Source organism: Antechinus flavipes, chromosome 3, assembly GCF_016432865.1.
Source record: "Antechinus flavipes isolate AdamAnt ecotype Samford, QLD, Australia chromosome 3, AdamAnt_v2, whole genome shotgun sequence".
Classification (NCBI taxonomy): Eukaryota; Metazoa; Chordata; class Mammalia; order Dasyuromorphia; family Dasyuridae; genus Antechinus; species Antechinus flavipes.
The window spans coordinates 174,394,678-174,422,654 of record NC_067400.1 but is presented as its reverse complement, the minus strand read 5'-3'; the positions used below and the strand labels follow the sequence as shown (position 1 = coordinate 174,422,654).

General features: G+C 35.8%; 1 protein-coding gene across 2 annotated transcripts in view; it reads left to right on the top strand.

The window, feature by feature from the left end:
- The window catches only part of SH3RF3 (SH3 domain containing ring finger 3), a 573,569-nt gene that overhangs the window by 282,546 nt on the left and 263,046 nt on the right, over positions 1 to 27,977 (top strand). The window lies entirely within an intron of this gene.

Genomic DNA, 27,977 nt, shown 5'->3' with positions numbered 1-27,977 from the left:
CCCCTAGATTAGCATGGAATGATACTGCTGCAGCTCACATGTTAGATGAAGAATGAGATTGGGGATAATTCTCGTGGATTTACATGGGATGTTAATGAGACATACACACATGTACTAAAGCACTCCTCCCCATGAAGGATAAATGATAAGAAACTGTGATGAATTCCTCTGAGATATTTTGATAGTGTGGTAATAAACTGTGAAAGCAAAACCCTGGCAGTTTCTGACATCAGCAGGATACAGGATGCATTTACAGGCTGGTTAGAGATTTATTTATATTAATAGGTTAGGTGTAAGACTACTCCCATAGGCAAAGTTCCTTGAATTCAGCTGGAGTTGGGTCTGGCTGAAGATTGTAGGATTTACTCCTGATTAATGGTGCCCTTTCCATACCTTTCCTTTGGTATATAGCATGCATAGCATGGAAATGTTTCTCTGCATTGAGTGAGAATTTGGCTTTGTTTCCACCCCCAAGTGGATTTTCTAGACTAGGTTATAAGCCTTGCAATCATCTCTAAAATCTAATGTTTGCCACGTGTTCATCTGGGCCTCCCCAGTCCCCAAAGCTAAGGGGGGAAATGTATTTTCTATTTTATTATTATTCAGACACTTCCATATATTTTGTGGAGATTTCAACTGTATATTTTTCTGTGACTGTTTTAGGTGGGATTGGTGGGTCATTGATTTCATAGGTTTAGAGAATTGTCTTCCCTGATGAATATAGGCAAATCATTAACTTCTCTGGAATTAAAGTCATTGAGAAAGGTTGAGAATGTTAGAGAAAATATGGACTAAAGGCAAAACTCTCTCGTTCTGTTGCTTACTTCCCTGCTGCACATATAAAAGATGTGTAAAGTTTCCCTATCTTCTAAAAAATTTTCACTTGATCCTACTATCTCCACCAATTATTATCCTATATCTCTCCTCCCTTCTCAGCCATATCTTTGAGAAAGTCTTCTATATTATGTTGTATCATCTCTTTTACTCCATATTTTAAAATTCTTTGTAATCTAGCTTCTGATATCATCATAGGGTTGAAATAACTCTTTCTACAGTTATCAGTGATCTCTTTCTAGTTAACAACCTAATGACTTCTCAGTCTGAATCCTCCTGTATGTATAATGCATTTAGCAACAGGATCTCAAGTCATCCTGATCTATATCTGGCCACTGGGGCTAGAAAGCTCTGGAGGGGAAAGTGAGGCAGGTGATCTTGCATAGTCCTCCCTCACTTAAAAATAATTCACTCGTATGTCACGGCATTCCCATGCCGCTGCCATGTTCCTCTTCAAGCATGAAAGACAAATAAAAACAACCACAACTTTATGTTTCTGGATAGTTTCTCGTCTAATTTTTTGAAAAAAAGCTTTTTCTTGTTTTGTTTTCTATCTTAGATTCTCTTGCTGATTTATAATCCATGCCATACCTATAACTCTGGCTTTATACTGTAAACTGTCTCCTGGATCCTTTTTTCCTCCACAGCCTTTTTCTTGGTGACTTCATCAATTTGCATGAGTTCAATGATCATTTCTATTTGCTACTGACTTCCAGAGCTTTATATCCTGTCCTAGTCCCTCTCCTGAGTTCTAGTTCTACGTTTCCAACTACACTAGTAAATTTTCTCATTGACACATGTGTAAAAGTGAAACCTCCACCTCTTCAGGTAAACTTGCTCAAACCTAATCAAACACAATTACCTCCTGTGACATCCAACTCATTTTTTATTGTGAACTGGATGCTTGGTAGATTGATTGATTGACTTGAACCCAACTCATCCTGAATTCAAAGTTGATTTTCTAATCACTACCTGCATTGGAAACCCTCATCATTAAAAAATATATTTTAAACACTTATTCAGCAGATTAATAAAGACATATAGTACAATATTATCGTTCATTTTCAGTGTTCAGAGTATCTCTTTGACCTCAGCTTTTAAAAAGTATGCACCAGAATACAAACACACTATTAGAATTTCTATGAGAACAGAAAGATGAAAGAACAGTTCACACATCAAAGAATGCTCCATTTTGGAACATAAAAATAAAGATGGTTGGAAATTTAAATTTAGGATACCTCTTTGAATCTTCTCTTAACTATGCTGCCTCAAGGGGAGCAAATCTGTAAGAAAGGATAATTATTCATAGAATCATAAAGTGAGAATTTAAAAGGACCTCAGAAGACATTTAGTCTAATCCTTTTATATTATAAATGAAGAAATAGAGGTATTGAGAGGTGACCTGCTCATGGTAACATAGGTTGTAAGTAATAGAGTCAGGGTCCAATAACTCATTTACATATAGAGAATCTCAAAGAAAATGAAATGAGCCTAAGATTTGGAATGAAATCATGGGATTGTTGAGCAGGAAGAGAGCTTAAGGGCCAGTCCAACCTCCTCATGATGAAATTGAAAGTCAGAGACTTTCAGTGATTTATCCAGCATCACCCAGGTAGTAACTGACTGAGATTGTAATTCAACTTGGGTTTCCCTGACTCCAAGTTAATTTGGAGTCCAATCTACCACAGCACCTGATTCCAAAGTGAAGGCTCTTCTCATACTACCCCTCTGCCTCCTAGATAACTTATTGTGTTTCCAGTGAAAATGTCTGTACTGATATTCTTTCTCTGTGACTTTTGAAGATAGTGTAGATTTTCCTGTTCTTTGTATGTCTTTCTTGCATGTGAAGATGGCTGGATTGATTGGTTGGAAGAAGAGTTGAAGCTATGGCTGGAGGAATTGCACTGAGAATCTCTTGTCGCATAATTTTGCATGATTGCAAGGGCTTTGGAATTGCAGTAGTCATGGTTTCAATTGTGCTTTGCTTTATGTGAGATAGAAAATCTGGCAGATGATGGTGGCATAGCAACATGGTTTTAAATGGCAGGAATAAGAAACTAAGGAGAAAAAAAGAGAAAATACATGGATTCAAGGAAGAGCAAAATAAGCACAAAATGTTTTACTTTAAATTGTTAGAACAGTATGTGATGGATCATACTAAGCTCATAAATAAATATAGTTATAGATCTATATTCTTTTTTATTCCAGCTGAAATATCCTTACATCTTTCATCAAACTGTTACTCTACACTTGGCTGCTTGGCAAATTGTTTAAAAAGTAAGCAACAGTCGACTACTCTCTCTTAAAAGCAAAAATGACATGCAATATTCCAGGCACTTTCAGGAAAACCTGCTTAGTTAACTCTTTCACACAGAAGTGTTGGCATAAATTATAAATATCAGATTTGGAAGCTTAAAAATAATTTCCTGGATCTCTGAGATAATATTTATCACACCTGCCATTTGCTTCAAAACTACAGTATTTCCCAAAAATGTTAGTTTTCATAGCTCAAAACTGCCTCAAGACTTTGTAACTCTGGTGTTAATACACATTTTAGAATTCTGCAGGTAAAAGTGCTGAGGCCATGAAATCCAAACCTCTGCTTCTCAGAAATATTTTTCTATTCCTTCCTAGTCAAAATCCTAGACTATCAAGGGCTTGGAGTTTTTGTTGTTATTGTTGCTTTTCCTTCCTTTTAAAGAATACCACTAACATCACAGTGATAGCTTGATTTGCTCCATGAATTTGGATTTGAGATAGTTGCACAAAGTCATTAGCTTCACTCTCTGTTCCAGAGTCCCTGAAGTCTTCTAGACCTCCCTTTTATCTCTAAATTCATAATTAAAGAAAAAAAGGAAAAATCTTAAGCTTAAAAGCTGCCTTGTTTATAAAGTTAAAATAAAGGGTATTCATTTCCATTATTTTTATTTTTAAATGAGTTTGTTTGTTTTAATAAAGCATTAAGGTTTGAAATTGGCATACTTCATAAATGCGTTAGGGAATAATTAGATTGACTAATCCACCAAAACACATTTCAAAGTAAAAAAAAATTGCCACTGGAAAAATTTCTCATTGAGTATAAATGAATTTAGACTCAGAAAACAAGCATTAATTGAGATGCCTATGTAAAGTAAAGGCTGATTGCACGATATGACTTTTCCTTTCTAGAATTTTTGCTGGTATTGGGAGAAAAAATGAATCATTGAGTTGAACTATGATGATAATATAAGATAATAGATCCCAAAATAATGCAGAGTCTCTGTAAGGCTAATAGCCTGTCAGGTTGTTTTTCTGCTGCAAACTTTATTTACAGAGATACGAGGAATTTTTGGATTTTTTTGTTTTTTGTATTTGGGTATTTTCAGTCCCTAACATTGTGTCTTGACTAAATAATAGACATTCAATGTATTTAGTTGAATAGAACTGAATCTTTTGCATTTAAACATTTATGAAGCTCATCTTAAGTCCATAAAAACAATCAAGATAGTCAATTTTGTGGCACACAACTAACAAAGCATTTTGTAATTAAGAATCTGGAATTAATAATTTCTTTAAGTTCTTATAGAAATGAATTACCAAATGACATATAATAATAATGTAATTTGCATATTTTGGTAGAAGAAGGGAAAACCTGGAAAAATGGACCCAGCTTTTATTATTATTGTATTATATGATTAAATAGCACAGGACAGAGCTAACTATGAAGAAAAGAACTAGCTGTATTATATTTGGGAAATTTTTAAGTGTCTTCAATGATCCCAAACTTTATGTGGTTCAATTTTTTTTAGTTGTATCTGAATCCTTGTAAATTTTCTTGGTAAAAATACTAGAGTAGTTGCCATTTCCTTCTCTAGTTCATTTTATAAATGAGGAAACGGAGGTAAAAAGGGTTAAGTGACTTGTTCAATATCACAGCTAGTATCTGAGGCTGGATTTGAATGTAGCACTTTCTGATTCCAAGCCCAATTTTCTCCATTGTGCTACCTGGCTGCCTATGATTCTAACTTATTTCAGGACTGAAGTACAAAGACATATTTCTAAAATGGAAATTTTCCTAGTGACCCCAGAAAATGAGCATACATAATATATATCATTATATTGAGCATCATGTAGTAGATAAAGATTGAGGCTCACAAGCCAAGAAAAGCTGGATTCAAGTCTAGCCTCACACATTTGCCAGCTGTGTGACTCTGGACAAGTCACATAACTCCTTTGTGCCTCAATTTCCTGAACCATAAAATGAAAAGACCTATGCAAAGGCTTATAATGTCTCCTCTAACTTTAAATCTATGATTCTGTAATCCTTTATCTGGAAATCATAACTATATAGTCTCTGAACTATGTGGGAAACCTGAAGAGAAGGATGCATGCTGGGTGCAAATAGACTGCCACATATCACCCAGGATGATCTGGAAACAAGAAGTAGTATAAAGTTTATCATCTAGGAAGTGTGTGAATTGAAAGGGAGATTTTCCCATTATATAGACGAATTGAGGGATGACACAGGAATGATTGGGTCTGAATGCTTTATTATTAGCCATGAAATATATATTTTTAAAACCCAACAAAAAGCAAGAGGAAGATTTCCAGCACGCAGCAGGTCCTCTCTGGAGGATTAATGAAAGGATATGGATCAACCAATCAATTCTAGAAGGACTAAAGAGTACTTGAAGTAACAAGCTATTTCAGTTTATAGTATGGTAAAAGTTTTTATTTCAAAGTAAAATTATATTATCTTCTTGTCATTATCTGTATTTAAGGCAACTTTGTACAGATAGGAGAGAAAAGCTAGCTATTATCAAATCTATTTTCTTGTCATTTGACGTACTTCATTCTTGTAAAGTTTTTAAGTGCCTGCTTACTCTGTTCTAGGCACTGGATAAGAATGACACAAAATGAGAATGCAGGAGTGAATTGCCACCTTCCCAGGTAGATGGGAATTTTTAAAACTATGGTTCTTTGAATGTTTACATCAAAAATATCATTGATCCATCTGTCACTGATCTGGAAATCAAGAGATATTGAGTCCCAGTCTGTTTCAGCCAATAACTCACTTGAGGTCTCTGGACTTCAGTTTCTAATTGATAAAACCTAAGGAGGGGTTTGATTAGATGATCTCTACACATCCAAAAAATTATAGACTACAGAATTTCATGATTGCTCTGACCTCCAATAGAGCCTACTCTAAGAGTTCTTGATAATCAATTCTTCTTGACCTGCTGAAAATTCATCAAATGTGGATCTGATTATTGTCTCTCCTGGATGGGTTCTTAATAAAGGAATGGAATTTTAAAATACCTTAACACATTCCAAGCTGTGTCAATTGATGCTTTTTTAATGTATGAGGCAAAGAAAAGAGATAAGAGGATGAAATGTTTATTTCAAAATAAAATAAAATTTCAAAATAAAATAATATCTGTTTATAAATCATTGTACTTAAAGCATGTTTGTATAGATAGGTGAAATTATGCTGTGTAGAGATTAGACATTGAGTCTAATCCCCACATTTTGCAGATGAGGTAACTAAGGATCAGTGAGTTAAATGAATTGTTCAGTCACAGAACTAGTAAGTGTTTGAAATAAAATTTGGACCCTGCTTTTTTCCATTCCAAGTCCAGTGCTCCATCCATTATAACATATGGAAGGTTTAACCACACAAATGAAAGCCCCACTTTCTTCCTACTATTTTTCTTTATTCATCTTATTAGTTCAGTTCAGTCATTTTTCAGATACATCTGACTCTTTGTGATGCCATCTGGGGGTTTCTTAGCAGAGATACTAGAATGATTTGCTATTTGCTTCTCCAGTTCATTTTACAGTTGAGGAAATTGAGGCAAAGTGTTAAGTGACTTGCACAGTCATACAGCTAAATAGTAAGTGTCTCAGGTTATATTTGAATTCGGATGTGGCCCTCAATTTCTATACCACCTATGAATTCTGCTCCTATGAATTCAGCTATGAAAAGCTGCCCCTATGAATTCTACCACTTACCTTGTTATCTGGCATCCATTTATCAATTGTCAGAAACTTTTTAAAATGCATCTTTTGCATTTGTGATCTATTTGTTTCAATCTTAAACATATTTTCCTTTTAGTGACGTTTATAACGGCAGATGTGTTACCCAAAAGTTATTCTGTTCTACCATTACTTAGCTGTGTGACTTCAAGCAAATCACTGACCCTTTCAGGACCTCAGTTTCCTTATCTGCAAAATGGAGAAAAGAACCGCTTTATAGGATTATTGCAAAAATTGAATGGGAGAATACATGTGAAGAATTTTGGGAGAATAAGTTTTACTTTTCTCCTAGGAAAGCAGTAAAATATTAGCCTTATTCCTTGGCAACAAGATCATCTGTCTCTCTTATTTTTCTCACTTATCTTATCCCCTTTGCTTTGTTGCATCAAAAAAAATTATTTTAGTTGAAGTAAGAGAAACTGAAATAACTCTTAATGACAATCTCCCATTTTAAATTCTCCCTTTTGAAAAAAGAGAGTAAAACTGGAATTGAAATCTGTGATTTATTCCTTTGGCCCCCTCAGTATTTTGAGTGTGCTGGAAGGGTAGGTCACTCAGCAATATGGCTGTCTCATTAACCTGCTGAACATTCATCAGATGTGGATCTGATTAACATCTCTCCTGACTGGAAGCAGAGCAAAATGTCTATGAAAGAAAACATCCACTGTTTTGTGGTAGTTAATTATTGCTGTCATGAATGTTGCTGAGTAAATAGTAAAAAAATAAAAATAAAACCACCAAATTCTAAATGACAGAACATTAGGAAATGGCAATAGGGCTTGGTGTTGAAGGTATCTTCTTCTCCAATCATAAAACAGAGGAAACATCTTGGATCACAACACCCTTCTAGGTTCTATATCTTGCTTTTTTCTAATACCTCTATTCCATTCTGGAATCTGTCTAAAAGCTTTCCAGCTCAGTCATTTCAGGACTCTTGGATTATGTCTAATCAGGGAAAGTAAAATGGATAATTGGACAATTATTGTCTAGTTTTGATTCCTATCACCTGCTAAGTAGCTAGCATGAGATGTTCATGTTTCCCTCACCTCCTCAAAATAGAAGCCTCTGCCCTCATTCTCTCTGAAATTGTCAGTGATTGCAGTACCTAATCTTTGCTGATATAAAGTTGGCTAGCTAACAGTCAAAGGTAAAATAGCTTTTTACTTTGATTAGCCATAGATAGAAGAGATTATAATTCTTCTAAAGTCCTATAGTAAAACGTCCTATGGTAAATGATATACCCTTTGATTGCTTTTGGCCTTTGCTTTTGAATGTGTAGTGACCAAAGTCATGAAGAAATCTGTCTTCCATCAGTAATTTTTGGCAGAGTGATTTTGAAAGGCAGATGAAAATTGATGAAAGAGTAATTAAAGTATGCTACTGTCAGGTCCAACAAAAGAAAGCATTGTTCAGCGATGGCTAACTTTTCATAACCTCGTGGACCACAGCATTCCAATACTGGAGTGCTTTGCCATTTCCTTCTTCAATAGATTAAGAGAAACAAAAATTAAGTGACTCGCCCAGGTGACACTCATTTTTTTTCTCTGCTTAGTATCTGAACCTGTATGACTATTTTGGTACCAATCAAATTCATTCATTCAACAGACACATATACCATCCGTGTTTTGAGGAAGTTATTATAGCATTAAATTTTATAGCACCAAAAAAATAAAGAAAAGTCCTTTAGATAACTGAGTTAGTACCAAAAAATAAAGAAAACCCTTTCACATATCTTAGATTAGACTAGCTCCATAGCATTATCCCAATCATTCTAATGGGGAAAGTAGAATTGGGCCTTTGCTGGAGGTCATGGAATCATAGAATGTTAGAGATAAAAGAGACCTTAGAGTTCATCTGGTCTAATCTCTGTATTTTATAGATGATCCTGAGGTTTCAGGACAGTTATATTACTTGCCTAAAATCACAGAATCTGTGTCAAATCTAAGATTTGAACACTTGTCTCCTGGCTTCTAGTCCAGAGCTTTTATTACTAGAACATGCTGGTTTTTGACACATACACTCTGTGTTCTCTTAATTTCTCCCTCTCATATTCTTGTGTAAAAGTGAGGGGCTGGGAAATTCCCCAAGTATCAAGTTCTGGTCCACTGCCATTCCTGTCAACACTCATTAATCTTTGATAGTTCCATCTCCATTTATTGTAGAACAATGTCTCACCCAGTAACAAATCAATCAAGGATTAAAATGAATTAGGCCCTAGATCTCCTAATATGTCTCCTATCCTTCAGAGAGGCATCTTTCTGCTTAGAGCAAAAGAGTGTTTTAGACAAAGCTGCAGTTATATGTGTATTTGAAAGAGGCAGGGAGAAGATGTTTTTGCAAGTGATTGAAAAGTATCATTTTTTAAAATTTCCTTTTCTTTCAAGTTTCCGGTTTTAGAATTAAATACTTTTGCTCCAAGGGAAAAACTACCATGATACCCAGTTTAGGACTAAAGATCTTATCATGGGCCTGGAATTTTTTGGCATGTATCCATAAGAGTCTTCCCAGTAGATAAAGGTAGAACAGAATCCCATAGAGAAGTATGGAGCTTAAGGAATGAGTCCTTTAGTTCAGTTTTTTGATGAATAGGTAGGAGTTGAGGCTGGCCTCTTAGAGCAAGGGTAAAACCTTCAATTAGACTAGGGATGGAGAGAGAAAGCCGAAGGTGGTGTTTTGATCGGAATCCATGGTATATAGATTGTTTAGATGTGTCCGACTCTTCCTGACCCCATTTGGGATTTTCATGGCAAAAATACTGAAGTGGTTTGCCATTTCCTTCTCCAACTCATCTAACAGATGTGGAAACTGAGGTAAATAGGATTAAGTGACTTGTTCAAGGTCATACTACTAGTAAGAGCCTGAGATCAGATTTGAATTCAAGAAGATGAGGCTCCCTGCTATCCACTACCTACTGAGCTGCCGCATGGTGTAGGTATAGCAAAACAGAACAGGAAATAGCAATTGGAATCCAGAGAGCAAAAATCTAATTAGTGGTAGGCAGAGGCTAGCCAATAAAGGGTCACCTGGCTTTCAAGTATTGTCTTTTTGTAGGTGACTCAGTTTTATGGAAAAAATCCCTCCCAGCTCAAAAAGAATCATGAAGTTCACATAAGATGATTTTGTCATCTTTGGTCCCCCAAACCTTGCAGCCTAACATGAGAAACATTGCTACATCTTCCTTAGGGGAAGATGGATTATTCTCAAGTTCAATGTTGTTTGAATTATTCCTGTTGGACCATACAGTATGGAGAAGGCAATGGCAAATCATTTTAGTATCTTTGCCAAGAAATCCCCAAATGGAGTTGTGAAGAATCAGACATGACTGAAAAGAAAAGTGAGCAAACAACATGTAAAATATAAGTATGTATTATTTATAATTAGAATTTGTAGTTATATAATGAATTATATATAATATATAGACTAAGATAACTGTGTGTAGATTGCTAGTTTATCACAGTATGATTGATTTTCTTTGTATTTGAGAACATTATTTTGAGAAGTCTTATATAGGCTTCCCCAGACTATTACTGGGATCTGTGGTACAAAAAAGGGAGACAGAGAGACAGATAGATTGACTTAGAGCATTCATAGACCACATTGTTTTTGTGATAATTCAGAGTATTTTTTCAGTTATCTCAGGGGATGTCCCAAATTTCTGAACAAAATTAATTTAACTCATTTTCTGTAGCACATACCATCTGGCCATCTTAGGGGGTAGGGGGTTGAGACATGATTGGATGTCAAGATTCTCCCAAAGTAAAGATTGAATGGCCTCGAGGAGGTTCCACCTGCTACTTTAAGATGTCTCCTTGGCAGATGGTGAGAGAGAAGAGCAAGCGTCCTTGGCTATTTCCTTATGCCATGGTGGTGCTCATCTCAAAACCCAGGTGTGGGGAACAAGACTAATCAAGTAAAGGGAGAACCTTTGGGTATTGTGATGATGTCTTACAAAACCCAAGCTAAAAACTGGGCCCTTATGCCAGAGGCAAACATTGTCTAGGCCAGATGAAAGGATTTGCTGATTTGGTTATTCAGACACTTGATTGGGCCAGCATCCTGAAAGCCTGTGAATAGTTCTAAGGCAGGTCATTGTTACTGTTTGACTCACAGAGAATCAGTGTGCAGCAATTTAATTTAAGGGAAAAGATTCGATTCCACGGTGTTCTATCGTGCCTTTGAGGGCAGTCCTTTTTGTCTGTCAGGCTGCCTCATTTGAAGTTGCTATATTTCTTTCTGGCTTCACTCTAAATTAAGGGCACATACAGAATTTATATCAAGAGGGCTTGGTTTTTAGCTCCTTTTCCTCTATTAAGTCAAATTCAGTCTAATTCATAGAAGGTGTTCATTGCATCTTCTTTACGCCTGACTTTTGGACTGCTCATTAATAATTCCACCACAAAGGCTGGTTATGAGAGAGTTAGGAGATAGAAGATCAAACTGATCAGAGTAATGACTCCTTAATGAATTTGGTCTAAGTTCTGGTAGGTGGAAACTAGTCATTAAAATTGGATTTTATAACTTTCTTTAGATCTTAATTATCTTTCCTTTCCCTTTAGTCTCTAGTCTCTAAATACAATCTAATTTACTTATTGCTTCTTTTATTTTTCAATTAATAACAAAACCTATTTCCTCTCCCTTCTTTCTCCCCCAATTTAAAAGGAAAGGGAAACAAAAATAAAACCCCTCTTATAAATACACAGAGTCAAGCAAAACAAATTCTCACTGGTCATTTCCAAAAATATGTCTCAATCTCAATCATGCTATATTCATGATTTCTTTATCATGAGGTGAGTACAATATTTCATCATGGAGCCTCTAGAATTATGATTGGTCGTGGCAATGATTAGAATTCTTAAGTCTTTCAAAGTTATTTATTATTACTGTATTTTTGATTACATAAATTTTAGCATGCATTTATTAAGCATTTATTTTTTGTCAGGTATTGTGCTAAAATTTAAGAGTATAAAGACAAAAACAGTCCCTACTCTCAAGGAGCTTACATTCTGAAGGAGGAGACAGTATGTGTGTGTGTGTGTGTGTGTGTGTGTGTGTGTGTGTGTGTGGATACAGGGTAGTTTTGGGAGCAAAGTTACTAGCAGCAAAGATGGGAGGGATATCAGGAAAGGTTTTATGCAGGAGCTGGCACTTGAGCTAAACCTTGAAAGAAATCACAGATTCCAAAAGGGATAACTCACATTCCAGGCATGTAAAAGCACAGAGATAGATATAAGTGGCATGTGATGAAAAGACCCAGTGTACTTGGATACTAGAATGCAAAGGGGAATATAGGCATAAGATTAGAAAAGGTAGGAGAGGATTAAATTGTTAAGAAATTGAAATGTCACACAGTTGTTTATATTCATCCTTGGGGTAATAGGGAGCCAACAGAGTTTATTGAGAAAAGGAGAAAATCAATTGGCAACTGTGTTGAATGTGAATTTGTTCAGGGAGAGGATTAAGCATAGGAGATGAAATAAAAGATTATTGCAAAAAGTGAAAAGGGGCTAAAATAGGATGATGGCTGCTGTGATTGGAGAGAAGAGGGACATACAAAAGAAGAGGTATTGAGGTAGAAATGACAGGATTTGGCAGCTGAGTAAGTGGGTTAAGCAAACAGTTGAGAGTGACATAGAGTTTGGGAATCTGACTCCCCCCAAAAAAAAAAAAGATTTTAGGGCCCTCAGAAGTAAAAGAGCTGATCTTTTTGTGGCGGCAAAGAATTGAAAAATAAGTGGATGACCATCAATTAGGAAATAGCTGAATAAGTGATGAATTATTATTATTCTGTAAGAAAGGATAAAAAAGGTAATTTCAGAAAATCCTGGAAAGACTTACATGAGCTGATATGAGTGAAGCAAGAAGAACCAAGAGTAGGTTTGGTGTCTGAGGAAGGAAGTAGTATATCTTAACCTGGAAATGCAAAAGCTGAATGCCTAATAAATGTCTATGAAGGAAGTTTTTTTTTATGTGCATAGACCAGAATATGAGTAAATAAGAAAGGGAGGTATAGACCAAGATGAAAAGAGATAAAGGAAGATGAAGAAACGTTAGATTTCTCAAAGCGGGAAGAGGGAAAAGGAGAGGGAGAGATGTATTGGGGGAGAGTGATAGAGGGAGAGGAGAGAGGGAGAGACAGGGGGGTAGAGAGCTTTACAGAGAGAATCCCAGAGAGAGGGGGGAAGGGAGGAAAAGGGGAAGAGGGAGAGGGGCCAGGCAGAGGTAGAGAGATACCCCAAAGTGGATGGGAATAGAGAAGTAGAAAAGCACAAACAGAGAGAAGGAAGGGAGGTGAAGAGAGGAACAGAATGATAGGGAGGCAGAAAAGCAGAGAGGGGACAGAAAGGTGCAGAGACAGACTGACTTACTCTTTGAAGAATTCGGCTCACAAAGCTTTCATTGTTTTCTGATTAAGAATGAGCACCTCATGAAGTTTGGCACTTGAAATATAATGCAAACATTCTGTGATATCTAACATGTAGCAGTCTCTAATGCAGAAATGCTGCTTTCCCAACCTTGAAAAACTCAAAGCTAAGTAATTACAAATATATGTTGTCTAAGGGGGCCTAGACTTAAAAATGCATGTAAACGCCTGGGAGAAATTGGACATAGAAACCTGGATCCCCAAGGTTCTATTGATTTTGTTAACAAACATCACAAAGGCTCAGGTGAGTCCTGGATGTAAAACCACTTAGGTTGTGATTTCTAAGACTGGAATGTAAGAGCTGATAGCATCCTCAGTTCAGGGTTTCAAGGTTCTTAAGTCAGACAGAGCTTTTCATTGTTTGGCAGAGCCACAGATATCCAGTATCTCTCTGAGTGCCAGGTAATGAAGGTTGGGCTCCTAGCCATGTCAGACTGAAAGAGATTTGGAGCCAGAGCGTACCCTCGCCAAACAAATGAGAACTGTTCAAGGCTGTTTGCGACCTCCAGGTGAACACAGATCTTGGTGTGTTTGCCCCGGGAAAGGGGGGAAGATTTCTGGAAGTCCTGATCATCATAAATTATAGCCAGTCTTTGATTTAAAAAAATTGAATACAGTAACCTGTAAAATGATCTACAGTAACCTAGATTCTGGGCTGCTGGTTTTTGGGTCAAGTCAAGAGGGTATTGAGAGGTCAAACAAAGGAAAGTTGAGTGTATGTGAATGAAGAGACTGACTTGCTATGTAGTAGGGCCAGCTGTTAAGGAATATATTATTAATGATGATAATTCAATGTCTTTGATATGGTATATTCAGGTAAAGCCTCCATATTGAGGGAGAGTGTGGTAGAGTAAGTAGGTTATTGAATTTGGACTCCATCTTTGACTTAATCAGAAAAATGACTTAAAAATTCGGAACCTAAATACCATAAATAAGGAAGTATCTGTAAAATAAGGAAGAAAGAATCGATCAGATATGTGTGTACATGTGTATGTGTATGTATGTATATTGTGTTTGACGCCTCTGATCTAGTATGTATATATAATAGATACCACTAATGTATATTAGATGTATATGTACTTAGAGACATACAGAAAAGCAATAATTACTTAGGGGAAGAGATTTTTCCTGTTTGTTAAATAATGTTTAATAAACTAGAGTGAGAGTTCAGAACTGAGTGATTAATTAGTGAGAATGAATTTTAATAATTAATAAAGTTCCTCTGAATAACCTTAGAATTTGAAATTATGAGAATGAATATGGTAACAGTTCAAATAGCAAGCCAAGGAGTGAGTATACCATGTGGATACATGCAAAGGTAGTCAGTCCTTTAAATCCTACTAGGTGACATATATGTCCTTCTTAAGAGCAGACTTCATCACCCTAGATAGTGGTTCTCAAGCTTTTGTTTTCAGTGAGGATCTCTCCAAAGCGTTTTTATTTATCTGGGTTATATTTATAGACATTTACCATATTGGAAATAAAAACTATTTTTAAATTTGTAGACCCTCTAAAAGGGTTTCAGAGATCCCCAGGATTCTCTAGACCATACTTTGAGAACCACTGCCCTAGAAGATTATATCTATGTCCTATAAACTCCTTGCAAGTAGGGAACATTTTAGTCCTGATATTTGAATCCTCAGTGCCTAGCATAGTATCCAGTACATAATAACTTAATAAATATTTATTGATTGATTTTTGGTTGATATAATTTAAAGCATTCTAGATTAAGAATCAAGAGCTAGTTTCAAATCCCAGCTCTGAATCTTACTACTTATGTGTTCTAGGTAAATCCCATAACCTCTCTGGCCCTGTAAAATCAGCTATAAAATCAAGTAGTTGGGCTGGCTAATCTCCAAGACCACATCTAAGTTTCTACCATTCTGTGATCTCATTTTCTTAAGCCCAAATACTTTGAGAAGAAAAGAAAGATTCTTGAAAAAGTTAAATTTTTTAGGCACACCATATTTATTATAAAATTCTATAGATCAACTTGAGAAAATATTTAAAGGACTGGCATCATTCATTGGAGAAATTTAAAATGCTTTCTAAGATTTCTTCATCCAGGTGCCCTCATTTGTCCCTGAAACACAGCAATCTCTAAGGTTAAATGCAGTTATCTTTCATCACTATCATAACATAGAATTTAAGATCAGAAATGTGGACAGTGAATGCCCCATTCTCCCTATATAACTATTATGTAGCTACACAGTATAATAGTAACATAAAAAGAATCAACTATAACATGATAAACTTTTGTGAGACTAGTATTATACAGTGACCTTGAAACTTGAAATAATCATACATATCCAAGTGTGTATATATGTCATGAACAAGGGATTTCATCACTGTACTACAGAGATAGTGTGCAAAAGTCATTAGAGGCCTGTTTTTAGAGCTAGGAAGGCCTAGGGGCCAGGCTCACTTCTGTGCAACCCTGGGAAGATCATTTAGCCTCTAAATATTTTAAGGAGTATTTTAAGCACAGAAAATGAAGACCTGAATTGGTGAAAGAAGTCTCCTTATTTGGGGGTTCCTAAAATAAAGGAAATCACAGAATGAGTGCTTATCCCTCTTCAGATTACTCTGCCTCCCCAAGAAACTAATTACTTTGCCATTTTACAGATATAGGTAATTATTCTTCCGAAATGAAGCTATGACTTTTAAGAACATCATCCCTGCCCAAACAGCTACCATTTTTTAAATTTAGATACAAATATAGGTTCTTGAATATTTTATAAGCATTAAAAAAAGTTACATGGAGTTTTTATTTGAAATGCATATGAATCTCGTGTGGGAGTTGTGTTGTGTGTGATATAATAGACATATAATTTGTGAAATCAGGAAGGGGCTATTTTTAAGGAGACAAACTGACTTTTAGTTAGTCCAACCAAGTGTGAGTGAATGATGGGTGGAGTATGAGTACTGACGTAATACAAATACTTTAGAAAATGAGAAAGGAACTTCTTGGATTCAGAGAACTCCAAACTCCTGAGAAAGTTAACTGAAAGAAAGGTCTAGTTTTCATACTAAAAAGAAACCTGGGAATATTTGTATCTCCAGTGCTTAGCACAATGCCTGGCAGATAATAAGCTCTTAACTGATAATAGTCAACTAACTCGTTTTGGGAGAGGTTGTTCAGTATTTTTAAACCTGAACTAACAGGAACATTGGAAGGCCCTTTTATTTAGTCAGTAGCATAGGGAACCTGTTGTGAGAAATATAAGCTATATACATACATATATATGTATATATATGAACTTTTAAAAATCTATTTAAAAATAAAGAAGAAAATATGAACATGCGTCTCTTATGTAATAAAGTGCTTTCTTAGACACTAAGATACCTTCCAATTTGGCAGTTTCTTTCCCAAAGGTTAGAATTGGGGTGTGTTTAGTAAAGTAAGTCTTCAAAGGTTTAGCAAAAACAAGCAGTAAATAAAAATTGTTGTCATAGTGAATTGGGCTCTACCTCAGAATTAGGAAAAACTGTCAAGTCATTTACACTCTATTTTCTGTAAACTCTGTATAAATCATAAGGCTATGAAAATTGCCTGTGTTCTAGACAATTCTCTAAGAGTGGAGTGATGCTCATCTCCAAGACACAATGTGGAGGAAAGGGTACTTACCAGCATCAGTTTTGCCATCATCTTTGAAATTTACTTCTCATTCTATATGTTGTTCACAGAAATAACAATTACTTGGGTAAGGGAAGAGCCTTTTGAAATTTGATCAAGGTTAAATATAGAACAAATAAGAGAAAATAATACTTCATCTTGAAGATAAAATTTTATAAAATTCATCCTCTCCCCAACCCTTCTCCCCCTAGAAACGGTAGAGACAGAAAAATAAATGAAAGGATTTTAAATGCCTATTAAGAAAAGCTATGATATATGTATTCTTAATGTGTCCTTAGGGAAAATAAACTGTCATTTTCCATGAGGGACACTTTTAAAAATGTATAGCGCTAATTAAAAATCATGGTCTAGAGTATTTATTGTTGTTCATCTATGTTTGATTCTTAACCCTGGAATAGTATAGAGAGAACTGCAATTGCATTTGGGGAAATATGGGTTATAATCCCACCATAAACACTTACTAGCTCTGTTTCCCTGAGTAAGGCAGGGCCTCAGTTTTCTTATCTGTAAAATTAGGGGCTGAACTCAATTACTTTTAAGGCCAACTTTAAATCTTTTTATGCAAAGATTGTGTTTCCAAATTGGAAGTTTTTGTGTTCACTAAGAGTCTATGAGGAGGGAGTCATACTCATATCCAGAAAGTTCTGTTTGGCCAAAGAAGTTTATTAATCCCCCAAATAAAGGGAAATATTTTGTTTCTCCACATTATTTTTTTTTAAAGATGTTTAATTGAAAGAATGTCAAGTGCTCATGGGTAGGCTGAGCTATTACAATAAAAATGATAATTCTACCTAAATTAATCTACTTATTCAGTGTCATACCAATGAAACTGCTAAGAAATTATTTTACAGAGCTAGAAAAAATAATAACAAAGAATATCTAGAAGAATAAAAGGTCAAGAATTTCAAGGGAATTAATGAAAAAAAATGCAAATGAAGGTGGCCTAGCTGTACCAGATCTAAAACTGATATTACAAGACAGTGGTCATCAAGACCATTTGGTACAAGCTAAGAAATGGAGTAGTCAATCAGTGGAATAGGTTAAGTGCACAAAACACAATAATCAATGACTACAGTAATCTGGCATTTGATAAACCCAAAGACCCTAGCTTCTGAGATAAGAACAAACTATTTGACAAAAATTTCTGGGGAAATTGAAAATTAGTATGGCAGAAACTAGGTATTGACCCACACCTAATACTCTATTCCAAGATAAGGTCAAAATGAGTTAATGATGTAGATATAAAGAGTGATACTATAAGCGAATTAGAAGAACAAAGCATAATCTACCTCTCAGATCTCTGAAGAAGGAAGGACTTTGTGTCCAAAGAAGAACTAGAGTACATTATGAAATGCAAAATGAATAATTTTGAATATATTAAGTTTAAAAGTTTTTATACAAACAAAATCAATGCAGAAAAGATTAGAAGGGAAGCAGTAAACTGAGAAAAAAAAATTTATATCCAAGGGTTCTGATAAAGGCCTCATTTCTAAAATATATAGAGGAATGATTCAAATGTATAAGAATACAAGTCATTCTCCAATTGACAAATCGTCAAAGGATATGAATAGACAATTTTCAGGTGAAGAAATGAAAACCATTTCTAGTCATATAAGAAAATTCTCTAAATCACTATTGATCAGAGAAATGCAAATTAAGACAGCTCTGAGATATCACTCTACACCTCTTAGATTGTTTAAGATGACAGCAAAAGATAATGATGAATTTTGGAGGGGATATTGAGAAAACTGGGACACTTATACATTGTTAATAAAGTTGTGAACTGATCCAACCATTCTGTAGAGCAATATGGAAATATGCCCAGAGAGCTATCAACCTGTGTATATCCTTTGATCCAGTAGTTTCTCTACTGGGTCTTATTCCAAAGAAATCATAAAAAAGGGAAAGGATCCACATGTGCAAGAATGTTTACAGCAGTCCTTTTTGTTGTGGCAAGGAATTGGAAACTGAGTAGATGCTCCATCAATTGGAGAATGGCTGAATAAGTTATGGTATATGAATGTTATAGAATATTATTGTTCTTTAAGAAACGATCAGAAGGATGATTTCAGAAAGGCCTGGAGAATTTTACATGAATTGATGCAAAGTGAAGTGAGCAGAATCAGGAAACATTGTACAATAAGATTATAAGATGATCAATTTTGATGGATGTGGCTCTTTTCAACTATAAGGTGATTTAGGCCAGTTCCACTGATCTTGTGGTAAAGAGAGCCATCTACATTCAAAGGGATGAAGGGACTGTGGGGACTGAGTTTGGATCACAACATAGTATTCTAACTTTTTTGGTGGTTTTTTGATTTTGTTTTCTTTCTCTTTTTTTTTTCCTTTTTGATCTGATTTTTCTTGTGCAGCATGATAGTTGTAGAAATATATACAGAAAAGAATTGCACATGTTTAACATATATTGGATTCCTTGGCATCTAGGGGAGGGGGTGGGAGGAAGGGAGGGAGAAAAAAATTGGAACACAAGATTTTACAAGAGTGAATTCTGAAAACTATCTACACATATGTTTTGAAAATAAAAAGCTTTAAAAAATTTTAAAGGTTTTTAAAAATACTTTGAAGGAAATTGCATCAATTGACTCAGTATACTTTTAAAAAATCCAAACCATAAGGCAATGAAAATAAGAACAAGACTTTTTAAAAGCTTTATTTTTAAGTTAAATTATATGTGCTTATAATTATTTATATTTAAAATATGTTTATACAGACTGGAAAAATTATAAGTAAGTCATGTTAAAATTATAAAGAAAAATTGTATCAGTTGAGGCCTGGTTCTCCTAATATTAGTTCCTTCTATTCTCTTTCTAGATTTCATAGCAGTGAAAACCTAGACCTCAGTGTATCATTCCACTAGAAAGTTCAGTCCCCTGACTCTACACTGCTCATGACCTAGAGAGAAGTCCTCTCTGACTAGCAGACCTAGCTTAGTTTGGAATACTGTATGCTATTTGGAATAATGAAAAAGCATTTGTCATAAAGCTGCTGCCTGGCTTGCTCAAAGTAGGGCATCTCACCAATCAGACAGTAGAAAGGGAGATGCTATGTATTATCACCCTTCTCTCAAAGGGATAGAACATTAAGCGTAGAGTAAGATTTGTGTGATACATCTGAGAAATGAGGCATGAAATTGACATTATAAGTTTTAATTATTATTAATGCCTTGCAGTGGCTGTTGGTGTTTAATTATACAGTGGCCATCCCAGATTTACTTTCCTCCCCTTTTTTCTACTTTTTTTCTTTTTATTGGCTTGATTCTTGATGTAATGGATGCTTCATGGAGATATTTGAAAACAGAAACTTAGTACAACAGGAAATCAATCAAGATATAAGTAAAGTTACCTTGGTAATCTTATTTCATTGGCATTTTTCTCCTCTAGGTTCACTGTGCCATGGTCAAACTGCCCAGTTGTTTTTGTCCTTTGTTCCCAAAGATGACCAATAACATCTAGAGGATGATGACTTGACTTGGAAGTACATTAGATTTGAGAGAAGCAGTATTATGCAAAATCATTACCTTCTCTTTCTCTAAAACTTCCCAATCTCACCTGCATTTTCCCATTTTGTACCTTTGCTCCCATCATTGCCTAGCATGATGCTTTTCACACAAAATTAAAGTTTAAAGAATACTGAATATTTCAACTATTAGTAAGAGAGTATTCCAGAGAAAAGCTCATGTTCAGCACGACTGAATTCATTTTAGATTCTCCCTTTTGGAGGAGGAGTTGAGGGAGATCTCTGCAATAGTGATGTTATTTATATAGAGAACTTATAGTTATAAAAATTGATCTCCAACTGACCTGCAAATTTATAGAATCTAAAAAATCTTGTTGAAATCTAGAGACAAGAGTCTAAGTTGTGGTCACATTGTGATTTTAGCCAGACTTTAGGTGGAAATAAAGGTAGAAATATTTTTAGTGTTTAGCTGTAGCCAATTGTAGAGGCTTTTTTCTCAACATTCAAGATGCCCCAAAGTGACACTGAGAGTTAACAGCATTTTGTAATTTCCAGATGGCAAAGCAGTAGTAGCTCATATTCAACCAGTACTCTAACTCAGGGTCATTCAGCCAGTATGTGTCAAAGGTGGATGGGACTTGGAACTGGGTCCTTGTGACTTCTCAACTGATTCTTTACTGACTTGGCTGCTTCTGTTTTTAAGTTTCTAAGATAAAGCTGCAAAGGACTTTCTTCATATACTATTATTCACCTGTCTTAAGGTCTAGTTGATGAGGGAACAATTAATTAATAATTGTAAAATACTTTGAAAATGACTTGGTAAAAGCCATTCAGGTCGGCAATTCCAACCACATGTTTGGAAGAGAAACTCTTTGAGGCTATGTGAAAACTATATGTTATCATTTATTTGGATCTTTTCAAAACACATTTAACATATTCTTCCTTGGTATTCAGCTGGGCCCTTAGAGTTAAAAAAAAAAAAAGTTTTTCTTCCAAAAATGTTTTGGAAGTCTCTCAGTGGAGTTACTTATTTTTGCTGAAACTTTTGCCTGAGATATTACATCTTCCATAGCTTCCATCAATGTCTTCTTATCTCTTTTCTTTTCCCTTCCACTCTATAAACACCCTTTATTTCCCCATTCTCTCTGTTCCAGCCCTTCTGTTTTCTCCCTCTGGATCCCTTTCCAACCTCTGTCTTCCAGGTGAACAACAGAAGACTTGGCAAATGTATTTAGGGCCAGTCATAGTATTGCTAGATTTGGCTCCCAGACTGCATACCAGCGAGCATGACTTACCTGCCTTTTGAAGGCTTCCAGTTCTAATCTCAGTCACAAATTCAGATTGTGGTTTGTGCAGATGCTTTATGAGTTTCTGATGGAAAAGAGCTTCCAGCTATGATTGGTGGTCATGCTGCCCTTGCTTCTGGTTAGAGGAACTTCTCAGTGACTCTCCCTCCTAAGTGCAGCCAGCACCAGCATTATCCTTATGACAGGGCTTGCCTTACCTCTTACCACGCTTACAGAATCCTTTTAAAGCTTTGCCTCCCCAGAGAGAATTCTCCATATTGGGATGTTTCCTTCCAAATCAGGTTTCTTATAATATCCGAAGCAGGAAGCTTTAGGGCATCTGGTGGTATATTATGTGAACGTGGATGGTTGGCACATCTGCCTGTTAAACAGGAAGATCAGGATCCAAAAGAAGAGTATTACCTCAATTTCCTCTCAAGTTCCTGCCAGTAGCAGTGATGGAAATTTGTTTGACTTTCACTGCAAATGAAGGTACTGGTGAATATTTCTACTACTCATTGTTAAAAAACCATGCAGGACTTTCTTTTGAGCAACCAGGTGCTCTACAAAGTCGGAAGCCAAAATTCAGGGCGTTTTGTAATGTCCAGATGGTCAAGGTGTTCATATTCAATGTGTACCATAAACCAATGACCAGCACCTAACATCATGTAATCCATTCATTCCATCTATACTTACCAAATACTCTCCATCTAAGGCACTATGCTAGTTATAGTATGGGATGCAAAGATGGAATGCTAAGGCCATTGCCCTTGTGGTTTAGAAAATGAGATAAAACAATGAGAAGGGTGAGGCAAGGGGAAGGAAAATGAATTTAATGAGCACTTACTAAGTGTCAGGCACTGTGTTAAGCACTTTACAAGTATGATCTTATTTGATCCTCATAACAATCCTGGATCTTTGGAATTGTTCATACTCTTTTTTCTCATTGTTGAATTAATTGTTGTTAATTAATTTGTATTAATCAATCAATCAACAAGCACTCATTAATTGATTATTGGGTGTATGGGATATTCTAGGAGGAATGGTATTTCTGGTATGAGAACTGCCCAGTCCTTTTCAGGGTATCCATCCACTTTTAGTGTCCACCTTTCACCCAACTCTCACCTGTAACTCCAAGAGGCTATAGCTTACTCAGGGGACACACACCATTAAAACTGGCTCAGCAAGACATTCTAAATCAATTTGAGGACAACCCTAAGGCTTCAAAACCATCCATGAGTTAGGTGGATGTTCACCTGAAACATGTAAATTCTTCCAATGATAGAATGAGCAGATGAAAAAAATGGGCTCCAAGGGCCATGAAGGTGGCTGAAACAGGTAGGGTAGAGCACTTAAAAACTTGGTCAGACATCCCAGGCCACTGCCAGTCATCTTGACTTTTGTCCTGCCATTGGACTTTGATGACTTTGAAAAAGAGAATGAGGCTGAAGACCCTGTGAAAGCTTCATCCTCCCCTGTCTCATTTAAATCAAGTTCATGCAGAAGACAAGTACATCTCCCATGATGGCGTTGGTCCATTTCAAAAGTGAAAGAGGAACAACTGTGTACTTGATACCATACTGAGCCCTATAGACACAGAAAAAAAAATTGAAAGTCTGCCCTCAAGGAGTTTTCAATCTAACAGGAAGGAGCAGAATGAGACAATGCAGACATATTAAGTATATAAATAACATGCACAAAATGAATCCAATATAGAAAAGTATCTTAATCATTGATTATGGTATGTAGTCAAACTACCTTTACCATATGATGTTAACTTTCTCTTCTTAAATGTGATTTTATAGAAGTAAGATACCTTCTTACTAGCTTCTTCTTCTGCTAGCTATATAGATTTTTTTTTCCTTTTCCTTTTCTTTCCTTTTGCACAGCTCCAGCTTTTTAATGAGAGGTTGAATGGATCTTATTGGTGACAGTGGAATCTCTTAGATGCTCTGAAGCAAATAACTTCATATTATTTTCAAACATATCTTAGTTATTTGAATAGATAAAATATCCCTTACTCTAGCTCTCAAAAACTTTGGCTTATTTTTTTTTAAATGTGCAGTACTTACAGTACAAAGCTTTCCAGGGTGAGGATTATTGGAAACAAACTGTTTCTTATTGTATTTTTTCCCTTTGCATCTTATAATGAAAAATCCTCCGGTGTTACTATTTAATTGCTTAGCAGTGGCTGTTTGTCAATTTGCCAGCAGGTTCCATCTTAACTGCTGTCGTTTGACTTCACTGCAACATAAATGTCGAGTAATTGAATTGCCAACATATCATTAAGCCCTCTACAAAGAGTTTTTCAGTGTATAAGTGCTTCAGGCTTTTGTGTCAGTATTGATTGATTCAGATACTAAAGAAATCTTTGGCAAAAGCAGACCTAGTGAGAAAATGTGGCTTCAGCTGGGACAAATTGTTGGGCATTGACCCTGTGGCAGTAAGTTGGTCTGCTTTTGTTTAGTTTTCCCTGGAGAAAGAGACTTGACCTTTGGAAAATGTTTAGGTGAGTGGGTGTTAATTTTAGGCATAGAAAGATAAAGTAACATGGCAATGTACTTCTGGAAAAAAAAACAAAGACTATCCTTTGAGCAACTCTGGTTATGAAATGAATATGGGATCTGGGAAGAAGAAGAAGAAAGATTTACACTTCATTGTGCCAGAGAATCACAAGAGAGTAGGCAGTACAGGGGGAAAAGCATTGTATTTGGAGTTAGAGGACCTACATCTATATTTCACTTTTTTTATTCATAACTTGGTGATCCTGAATTTTATTTCTTCCACTATAGAATGAAGAAGTTGAACTGATTGCCCTCTAAGCTCTACCATATGCTCTAAATATGATCCTAAAAGAGACCTCTCTGTTTCATAAAGTTTTTAATTGAAGGCAATTAGGTAGTGCAGTGGATAGAGTGCTGGACCTGCCATCAGGAAGATCTGAGTTCAAATATGGCTTCATACACTTAACCATTGTGTCATCCTGGGCAAATCACTTAGCCCTTTTTGCCTCAGTTTACTCATCTGTAAATTGTGCTGGAGAAAGAAATGACAAGTCACTCCGGTATCTTTGCCAAGAAATTCTCAAATGGAGTCACAAAGTCAGAAATGATTGAATGACTGTCCTGAGCCAAATGCACAAAGTGCTTAATTATCATGAAAAGGTCATGGCTTCTTTAGTTTTTGGTGAGAAGCTGGTGAGAAGTTGGATAGAAACTGATAAGAAGGAAGAAAGGGCTTGTATGGGACATTTAATTTCATTTGGCTCCATGACTACTTTTTAAATGCTAATGAGTTACTTTACAAATGCATATGATAGGGGACAATTAGATGGTAAAATGGATGGAGCACTGATCCTGGAGTCAGAGTTTAAATCCAACCTTAGACATTTAATGTTTCCTAGCTGTGTAACCCTGAGCAAGTCACTTAATCCCAATTGTCTTGTCAAAAAAAAAAAAAACATCCCAAAAAGCATATCGTGGAGAAAGAAAGGAGATGTAAGTAGAGGAATCAATGCAAATCCCTTACCTTGATGATTCAAATACTAAAAAATGTTTTTTAACTAGTAACCAGTAGTATCTTGACAGATGAAGAACAGTGGGTTTTGTTTTTTTTTTTTTTCATTTAGGGGTTAGCTCCTTGTTTAGTTCATCTTCAATATCAAAATCAATAAGGCATATAATATAATGGAAGAAAATTCAGAAAGAGCCCTGGGTTCCAATTATGTAACATACAATTACTCTTTCCAAGGAGAGCTATTAAGAATTTTTGCAAATATTTTTACTTTGGTATTCATATATTAATAGACCTATAGCTATAAGAATTCTTGGAGAAGGTAGCATGATAGTATGAAAGGACTATTGGAGGTGAAATCAGGGAATCTGGTTTCAGATCTGGGACTTTCATCTTTAAAGTAATGGGAAGTGGGAGAAAGAAATGATCTGAGCAAGAACCAAGATCTGAGATTTAGAATCAGAGGGGATTTTAAAGATAAGTTGTAGGTGATATTAGCCTAGAGTTAGGAGGACTTTTGTTCAAATCCAGGAGCAGACATTATCTATATGACGCTGGACAAGTCACTTAACCCTGACTGGCTCCAAAAAGAAAGAAAAGAAAGAAATATAAACTGGTCCAATTCTCTCCTTTCACATCAGGTATTCCCCCTTTCATATGTAAATAATTTGATTACTGCAAAAAGCAGAAAAATAATTCACATGTAAAGAAGCAGATTTTCAGAGGAAATGTTGAGACACAGATAGTATAGGTGATCCAGATAGAGAATTGCTCCTCACATAAATGTACAAGAAGTCCTTTTTGAAGGCAGAGAAATGATTTTAGCTGCAGGGCATTTTGGTTTCATTTTGTTGTATGTGATCGTTTTGATAAATCAGTTAACTTTTTGAAGACTTTAGGAAGATTAAAAAATGTTGGCCATGTTAAGTGGATTTCGTTAATTTTAACTTATGAGGTAAAGATGCATCACTGACCTCCAGAGGGCTCTGGTTTGAAACACCAGGAGGTAGATAAATCCAGCAATTAGGAAGCCAGAGGCAAGAGTGAAGGTCACATTGTACTTGGGCTACAAATAGATGAGAAATTGAAGCCAAGAAAATTGATTAGATCAGTGGTCTCCAACAGTGGTATTATTCCAGTGGAGCAGGTGGTCTGATCCAAAGGCACAGGTGATAGACCAATTAGAGGATAGAAAGATAGGGTTCATCCCACCCTCCCTGGCTCTCTCTCTATTTCCCTGTCCAAGACAAGCTCCTTACTTTGCCTTATCTATTTCTTGTGTTAGTCTTTAGGGGTTGTTATAAACTGAACTACCCACTACTCATCACAACAGTTAGTAGCACTGGGGGAAAAAAGACCCCTTCCTTTCCCCTAAGTCTCTCCAGGTTTTTGGTAGGAACCACTCAGAGTTGTGACAAATATTGGCAAGTAAGAGCCCTGACCTCCCTTATTTGTTAATAAATCACATAGGATAGGTAGTCAAAGAAGGATGGTATTCGAGAATCACAGACAAAATAATCATCTTTTCTTTCAAAAGTACCCTTTCCAAAGTTCCCTATGACTACTAAAGCTGCCACTAACCTTTCCATATCATCATTATCATCATGGAATAATCACTTTTCCTCAGTGTATATACACATGTGCTCATAACTAGGTCATCAGTTGCCAAAGCTACCCATTTTTATCTCTACATCTGCCCTGTTTTCTCTCCTCATATTGTTGCCAGTCTGGCACAAGCCTTCATTACCTGTCACTTGAAATATTGCAGTAATCTTCTAATTGGTCTACTAGCCTCAAGTCTCTTCCCAGTATAATCCATCATCCACCCATTGGGCAAAATGATTTTCCTAAAGTGCAGTTCTTTTCCCTACTCAATAAACTCTAGGGGCTCATATTGACTCTAGGATTAAATTGTTTCATCACTGTCTCATCTCTAAAAAAAACTTTTTGGTTGTTTTATAATGTACATAATTATCAGGATAGTATTGTGTATATGTATAAATTGGGGTTGAATGTTCTAAATGTTTTACTAGTAGGGATGTAAGATTAGTATTAAGTAATCTCTAAGCTCTCTTCTAGGGAGGCAACTAAATGACACAGTGGATAAAGTAATACGTCTGAAATCATGAAGATTTGAGTGCAAATCCAACCTCAGACACTCACTAACTCTGTGATCTCTGTTGCTATACACTACAATTTTTTCTTAAGGAAGGGAAAATAATGACACTGGATTATTGTGAGGTTCAGATGAGATGATAACAGAGTGACTGCCACATACTAGATCAATCAATATTTATTAAAATATGCCTAGCCCTGTGATAAACTTTGCGGATACAAAAAAGAGGCAAATGGTAACCCTTGCCCTCAAGGACCTTATAGTCTAGTAGGGGACAAAACAGACAAACTATCTGAAGGATAAATAAGAAATAATTAACCGAAGAAAGGCTTAGTTATCACTTAAAAGCCAGTGGATGGAGATGATTAATGAGAGCCTTCCAGGCATGGGAGACAGTTGGAGAATGTTCTCAGAGAAGAAAAATGAAGTGTATTATTTGTGGAACAGCCAAGAGGCCAGTATCACTGGATGGAAGAATACTTGATAAGAAGTTTATAAGAAGCCTGGAAAGGTACAATACTTCTAAGTCATGAAGGATTTTAAATGCCAACAGATAATTTTGAATTTGACCCTATTGGTGATGGAGAGCCACTGGAATTTATTAAGTAGGTGGATGGGCATCCCGAATTTTAGAAAACTCACTTTTGTGACTAATGGAAAATGGATTGGAATGAGAAG